Consider the following 9,007-nt stretch of genomic DNA (forward strand, 5'->3'; position numbering starts at 1 on the left):
ACTTCCTTTCAAATCATTTATGGCTTTTCAAATGCCGTTAATTTTATCAAATAAATAGAATTAGTTTCCTCTGCAACTGATGATACATCAGATCATCCTCTTCATTTCTATGTAAAACTTAATATTTTTTACAAATTCTAATTTATTACAACTAAAGGAGATTCAGTTTTTATTACAGTACAAATTCATCCGGTATATCATATTCCTGGGTGTTTTTAATGTTCCCAATTTTAATATAAACTTCCATTCTTTGGTAAATCTACCCGAGACGGGCTCCTCAGGCGACGTTGTAATTCTAATACGGAGAGTGATGTGAGATGATATTCCGAACTAATAATCTGTTTATCTCGTGACGAGACGATTTCCGTTACCACACCGCACCGCAGGACCATGGTTGCCACACGCCTGTACGCTGAAATTAATCGCACTAAAAAGAGTTTTCTTTTGTTCTGTCTGTATGCTCTGAGCTGATGAGCTTCCAAGAAAAGATGAATGTGGATAAAATATGCAGAGATTACAGCAAAATGTTGACTCTGCCTACTCCTCCAGAAAACATGAAGTCAATAGCCCAATCACGCTGACTTTTGAACGTAATAATAAATGCTAATAACATCATGATTTTCGTGCAAAGTAATGACAAAAGCAACTTTAGAAAGTACAACTTTATAACGATCTATTTTCTGTGATTTCTTTCACAAAACTCTATGGAAGTAAATCAACAAAAGCATAAACTTTTTCTTTTACTTTAAATAGACATCAAAGGGTCGTGAAATAAGAAAATCGTTACGCGTTTGCGCCGCCCTGGACAAGGCGTGAAAATTAATTTTATGAAAAGCGCTTAAACTGATTCTGCGATTCAATTTATAAAAGTATCAAATCAATTCAAAGATTTCACATCAATGATGCGTATTTATCAACTTACCATTCTCAAAATCGTTTCTAAATCTTAATAAAGCATAACGGTGACACAAAAAGTTTCCCATATTTCGGCAAACCTTTACACTCGTGTGTAAGGTATGAGTGTATACGCGAATAAAAAAAACAATGATGTTGGGAAAGACTAAGGTATAGGCTCATAAACTTGGGATTCTTCTTTTAGGCGATGGGCTAGCAACCTGTCACTATTTGAATCTCAATTCTATCATTAAGCCAAATAGCTGAACGTGGCCATTTAGTCTTCAAGACTGTTGGCTCTGTCTACCCCGCATGGGATATAGACGTGACGATATGTATGTATGTATGTATGATGTTGACTTGCAAAAAAATTTACAATAACTGAGTACAATAAGGTGGTAATTTATATTTTTATACATCCTGTCTAACACATGAAACTGTATGACTTTTTTTTTATTTAATTTAATTGATAAATCACGATCCTAGTTTGGGAAAGTCTGTTGAACCCTTCGAAAATTGAATTGTGGTTGGTTTGTGTTTTAGGAATAAATAAAACAATACTAGGCAACCCTGCATGCAAGCACGCATGCGCAGTAATGCCAGCTGAGTGTAACGTGACGCGGAGAGAAAGATACGAGCACACGAGCGCACTGCTCGCTCACACGTCCGTGGGTGTGCGACGTAGAAATCAGAACAATATAAGACTTTAGAAATGGCGGTGGTGACGGGAAATCGAGGAAAAGAATTGGTCGAGGAACACATTCCATAATCGGAAGGAAGGAAGGCTTTTGCTCAACACTGCAAAATAAATAAGTGGTTAAAACTAGTAAATGTGACATCGGAACTAATTCTAATCCCCGCCGTCACTCACCATTTCGGTTTCAAATGCATCTCAATCACGAATTTTTTTATGAAACCTTTACCAAAAAAGTGCGGGTGATGCAAGCAAGACGACACACCGTTCCTATAAGTAGCTACAATTATTACAATATGTCATTTCTAATGTCTCTTATTAATATGAATTCTATGGTGCGCATGCACATTGATGCAACACAGCTGCGTGAGTGCATTTACAAAGTAACATAACACATGATGTAGATCAACATAAAAATGTTGTAGAATTCTTAGGGGTCTTGAATCAAACTAACATTGTTGCAAAAAACGTAGTTGTTTCCATATGAGTCGCGAAGAAGTATAATAACAAGATCCATTTTGATATTATTGACCATACACGACCGACCATAAATGGAATATAAACTATAAGACATCTGCTAATATCAACTAGGAAAAGTAATAAAGAAGCAAGTGCATTTAACCATTTACTTGACTGATTTCATTGTGCGTAGATTTGCAACACTTGAATTCCTAATAGTTCCCAATTTATGTTAAATTTAAAGTTCTAGTAAAAAGAACAACAAACATAAGTTTACCAAAATATATGAGAAAAAAAAACACGTAAATATTTAAGTAGGTGTTTTGTTCACATAGTTCATAGGCTAAACAGAATCAATCAGCTGGACTGCAGTATGTTTGATTACCTATAGTTATGAATAAACTCAAATGAAATTTTATGTCGGCTCTGTCTACCCCGCAAGGGATATAGACGTGACCATATGTATGTATATGTATGAAATGTTAAGATAAGTCATTAGAGGGCAGAATAAACAAACAACAACCTACAAACATGATTTGATCTTGGAAATTCCAGTGTGCTGATTTAAGACATTTTGTTTATTGTGTACCAAATAACACACTAATGAATCCATCACTTGCAAACATCATGTTGACATAATTATTAATGCAACTTTAAATCACGTCAACCAACTAGGTCCTAGAAAAGTATTCCATGCTCTCAGCGCAACAGTCCAAGTTGCAAAACTTTGGAGCTATCCCGTAGAATAAAGTTGAGTTGCGCAACCACAGATGTCGGTCTCCGACGAGGGTATTGTCGCGCATTGTCGGCTGATTCGGCCGTGTCTACCGAGCGCGCCTCCGATGGCTCATTAGCGGGCATTGTGAGCGGCTGACGACGCAGGCGGCGCTCTATCGATACGAACAGCTACGAAACTTATTTATGCCATTATGAATAAATTGATCTATAAACTTTTTCTCCTTTTGGATATAATCTCTTCGCAGAAGTGGCTAAATGGTAAGAGCCATTATTAAGAAGTCAAGCAACTCGTGCATGAAATATTCCCCAAAAGGGTTGGTTTCAGGTAGCAGTCGTAAAGTATTAATGAATTTGAAGTTATCAGCTAAGAATATAATATAATATTAACTAACCAGTATATATCTGAAAGAATCTTTTATATATATTTTGTGTCGTTTTATGAAGATTTTACTAATTACTTTGTTATTACTCTGTCAATTTTTCTGTTTCATTTAAGGACAAGAATCGATTTTCTCAATGACAACATTGTGTATATATTTCTAATGATTCAGCTCTGAACAGGCAAAAGTCACGAAATGCTATCGTTACCATTCTCTAAACAGACACGAGAACTTAGTTACCGAGTACCTACTGCGTCCTGCCTTCACTCAGGCGTAATTTATCATATCTCCGTCGCAGGCGGGGTAGGCAGACGTAGACGTACGCACAGGGATTACGTGCACACGTGCGGCTTTGTGCGCGGAGCTAGGCGGGGCTGCCAGGTGGAATACATGGCTTCCACGAACTTGGAGTTTGACAACTGGGAATAAATGGATGAAATGACAGAAGCGATCCAATAATAGTATGGTTCTTTAGTCAACTAGTTAATTTCTAGGATACTCAGAAATGAAATGTAACCCATAAATATATATGAACAATGACATTGAATAAGGTAGGTATTCCACATTTACAATGTAAATGTATTCAGCTTACTTTTGCTATTTCCACTTATAATTTCGTTGTTCTTCAAACAAATTTTGCTATCGCTTTAATATTCGTATGCAACTTCAAAAATGAAGTAAAATTTTATAATCGTCTTCTCCCAAATAAGAGGAATTTCAACTGCTGGATTCATAATTCAAAACGTAGCTCTTTCCAGCTTAATTTCGCTAGTTACACATACTGCCGGCCGGCCGCTCGGCGCTGCGTCATAAATAGCAATTTATGTGCCTCGAGTTTTAAACCAAAAGGCAACATTATGGACCGCGTTACATTTCAAGTCAAAGATTGTTACTTTTTTATTTGTCAAAATAATTTGACAGATAAATTATTTTCTAACAAGAAGCATGGTTGGTACTAATATTCAATTAGTACTGTAAGTCTGTGACATCGAGGCAGAAGTGTCACATAACTAAGGTAGGTGTGTAAAGTAAAAATAAAATATCTTTTAGAATCTGTCTGCTCATGTTTACTAAATCTAGATGTCCGCACTATTGTTTAATTTCTTGAAATATAATTTAGATTGTATTTAAATGGAAACTGGTATGACTGCGCGACGACTTCTGTAAACTCAACCAATCACACTAAATATATTATAGCTATCAATTCACCACACACTTAGTATTCAAATACATTACGAACTTACTTCTGATTCATGAAGCAGCTTGAAAACTTAACCGTCAACGTAGAACAAACATGAAACACATCTCTTTGAGAATTTCCTACAAACTAATAGGCAAGTTCCAAGTGTTTAACATCTCGAACACGAATTTGAGTTAAACCTCCCACCTGCGCTATAACAGTCCCTATTGTTTCCACATACGGCGCAGGCAGGGGGGTCAGTGCGGTATTTACCTGTGCTGTTGGCTCAGGCGTGGAGCGGTCGCAAACACTTGGAATTTCTCAAAGAACAATAGTTCTCGGGAGTGAGGCTCGCGGGCTTCCGTGCACGCCTGCCGCGCACGGGGACCGGCCCCGCCGCTCGCCATGCTAATGCGACGATACTTCGAATTCATGGCGAAGCGTTCAATATTCTTGCGCAACAGCCTCCTATATTAAAAATGTATCAGTAAGATCCACTTGCTTTTTCTTTAATAAGTCAAATAACGATGAAGAATTAGAAAGAATTATAAGAATTCTTTCTAATTCTTCATCGAAGAGCCATCTATTTCAACTCGTGTCATGTAAACGTAATACATCATCCGGAGACGAGGCGACTGACGCAAATTGATACTTCATCCAGTGATCCATAAGGGCCACTTTTACATCACTTTTTGAGACTATACGGACTTATATTTACCATATCTGCGTTATCCTTATTACTTTGTAGTAGCTCTTTTAAAATATATATTATTGGCTAAGTACACTTATCTACATTATAATATTTAATGCTTTTGTAAAGTTAGTTATATTTTACTTATGTAATTTAATAATTAAATTGTAATATTTCATGAATCCTAAAACAACTTCATGACCTTATCTCAAAATAAAAAAATTAATAAAGTTTGTATCTTGTTAACCAGGTATCATAAGTTTATCTTCATTCCTTGTGTCTGTAGTTTCGTTCGCCCCAATAATATTATTTTAGCTCGGTAGAAATAGAAAATGACAATTTTTCCAGATGTAATATCAAGCTATCCACTCCGATAATGTTATGGTTGGCGTGGCCTGTGGCGCGGCGACGGAGCCTCGCTGTTGTTGAGACACGACACCCATCGTGCAGCGTTACAATAATAAGATCCGGCCGGCACAATGCCATTTAGATCATGTTGTGAACATCGACGAGAAAGGGTCGGTTCATTGTGTTCTGAATTTCTTCGGATCCCAATCATACGTATTGTGTCTCATATCGGTCTAGATCAGATGAACTCCGGGTTAGCAACATTGTATTCCAATGTTATCGAAAGCCACTCACGCACGATTATCCTTAACTTTAAAGAGGATTTAGCTCTCTTCAAAAGCTTTTAACAAATCTATTTCAAGTTGAAGTTGTTTGTGGCACGGAATAAAATAATCTCGATTTGGCAATCAATGGGTTATACATTCTCACTGATTAGTTTTTAATCCCGGTCAGATGTTATAAATTCCCTGTTTTGTTTTGGTATCAAATCTCCGGCAGTTATCTGGCGCTGCAACTAAAAAGTAATCTAATTAGTTAAGGCTCGATTCAATTAATGGAACAGCCCACTGAGGAACAGGCTGGTGAGTCTGTTACCGGATTTAGTCTCGCTCGGTGTCCATAGCCCTTACAGTTTCTGCAATGGATGGAATACATTATCATTTATGATTATGATACGGACACAAGCACCGTTACCATTCGAGGCGCCCTGACGGCCCGCCGCCGCCGCCGTATTGAAATTGGTATGTTTTGTTCAAATGAATAGAAAAATCAATAAGGAGTTATTCAGACGTGAAGACCGTTCTTATCTCTGACTGATGTTAATATGACCCTTCTGGTAGTTAAATCCTTCAAACGTTTCAACAAAAACCGTTCGGATTAGTTCGTGGTTTTTATAAAAATGCCAGCAGATCAACTTTTACGGTTAGACATAGATGTACATTTTTTCTTTCAAAGAATAGAAAATCTTTACCCGATTTGTGGATCCAGAAATATTAACCATTCAAGGTAATTCTTACAGTTGTTATTGTTCGTACCCGAGTTGGTAAGCCTCTTACATGTACGTCGTGGTGTTCAGGTTCGAAGTTATATGCCGCCGCGCCCCCGGCGACCTCAAACAACTCGCCATGAAATTAAAACGCCTTTGAAGTATGGAAATTAAAGTGTGATGTAGCAGAAAGCCGCAGCGGCGGGCCGGGCGGCTCAGCGTCCTCCTTCCAGTCGATACCAGCAGGCTCCGTGTACACAACATTAAAGTAATGGTTAATGGAGATAATTACTTCTCGGGATTCAAAAAATAAGATTTCCTTCCCTTTGATGGCAATTAATTCAGAGAGAATTTTTTACGAAACTAGATTTTCAAATTGCGTTTATAGCGATTAAGGATTTTTAATTCCAAAATATGTTAAATTAATGAATGAATTATTTTTTATATGCTGACATATGATTCGAAACAAATTGATGGTCCCTGCTGGTTTAAATAATGAAGAAAAAACATAAGTACTTAGTGTACCTCAATGAAGAAGCTTGTGAATGTGGATGAAGCGAAATAAAAATTGCAATTCCTTGCATACCAAGGAAGTAAAAAGATCTAGTCACTCACTATAAATATATAGTTTTCAGAAATACAAATCTTTTTGTGAATCCTCACTTCCACCAACGTAGTCACCCAGCCAGTTTCAAAGTCTGCAGTGTTTTAGCTTTGTCTACTCCATAAAAAGATGAGGAATATATGCAAAAATTTTCAACATTTGAGAGCGTATCCCTAAGAGTCATGCCCCGTGTCTGAGCGCTAGTGTTGGTAGGCTCATGCCGCGGGCGTCACGCTGCGGCGCTCCGTGAAGTTCGCGGAGGTGAGGTTGCATTGATGCTGTGCTGTGTGTAGTCATATAAGCATAGTGTTTAAATCTTAGATCACCTACCTTGATTTTACTTTACTAGTACATATACAAAACACAGGATGTAGGTATAAAAAGTTGTATAAGCATCAGTTTACTGTCATATATTGTGTAGATGAAGCGAAAGTAGTATGCGGGGATCGTGGCCAGTTGAAACCATGTGGTCTCTGTTTACCCCTACGGGAAATAGCCATGATGTATGTATGAATAAGGAGCAGTTAAGCTAAGAATAGTCAAAATTGCTTTCGTGACTCGTATAAGGTTAGCGAATATAAAAACCGTCCAGTTTAATCTCGAGTCAAGCCGAAAGCTATTTTAAAGACACATAATGTGAAGTGCATCTGACACCCTGGCAGTTTCGACTAAAGTAATTAATGAAACCGGACGAGTCGTTGTAGTTGCTAGATCAATCTCATAAAAACCCGGGCGTGCAAGAGCCCCGTGCGCCGCCGTGCCCGTGCCCGATCCAGCCATCCGCATTCGTCAGTTGACTTAGGACGGCCTCGCACTCGACTAGTTTTTATAAAATTTCTTAGAAGCCACGGCTTCATTAGCGGTCGAGAGGCAACCTACTAAATAACGCTCCTCTATTTGTATTGGCCGTCGTTTCTGAAAAGAATACGGTGTCGCCGGGCACGGCCAAACGTGTTGGTGATTGCCATCGCAAACATAGGGAGGTATGTCAACCAAAATGTGGTATTATTTCTTAGTAGGAAGCTTCACGCACACTACCAGACAGCCTCAACGAAATACTAAAATGGCTAGATAAGTGGACAATCACTGCAAGCACGTCAAAGTCTACTCAAATAACTTTTACGCTGAGACGCGAGGAGTGTCCCCCCGTACAGCTGGATGGACGACTACCACTCAGTGATATGTGAAATACCTGGAATTAATCTAGACCGCAGACTTAGCTGAAAACACATTGAACGTTAAAGAGAAGAATTAAACATAAAGAGTCGAGAGCTTCAATAGCTTCTTGGCAATAATTCAAAACTCTCAGCCGAAAACAAGTTTCTTGTTTATAGAGCAACAATAAAGCCAATATGGGAATATGGCATTCAACTGTGGGCTACAGCCTGTGACTCCAACATTCATGTAAATTAAAGAGCTGAAGATTCCATACGAATACGTCTGGTCAACACTCCATAAGAATTCATTCAGAGGTTCATTTACAAAAAGGAACAGTAAAGGTAGAGAGACAACGAATAAATCTGTTGTTGTCACATAGAGAGGAGGTCTCCGATGAGAAGCACTCTATAAGTCAATTTCTCCTTAAACAAATCTGCTTATAGTCGTCAGAGTTCAGACAGATTATAAGATAAGCAAAAAAAGTAACGGATGGTCAAGTTACATTCTAAATCTTATTTACCTCACAGCATTAAGATGGAAAATATTCTTTCCACAATTTCCAGCCTGCATTGTAGATACAAATCGACCGTCTGTCCGGGCAGTGATATCCATGGTAATTCCTGTAGTGCCGCGGTGACTGCAGCGCTGCAGCGCGACCAATCGTCCGCGACGGGGCGTGAAGCGTGCCCGATGTGAGGGTTGTCATGTATTACAGGTCAATGTAAAAAGGTCTCATGCTTGGTGCTAAACATATAAAAATAGAAAATTATTTGCATGACACAGGCCAAAGCAGAGGACACATTCTCTGCGGCGATCAATACATAAAGTCCACGATGATACTACAGGTATCAAATCACTAGAAAGTCAGAAAGGTAC

The sequence above is a fragment of the Amyelois transitella genome, chromosome 18 (assembly GCF_032362555.1).
Source record: "Amyelois transitella isolate CPQ chromosome 18, ilAmyTran1.1, whole genome shotgun sequence".
Taxonomy (NCBI): Eukaryota; Metazoa; Arthropoda; class Insecta; order Lepidoptera; family Pyralidae; genus Amyelois; species Amyelois transitella.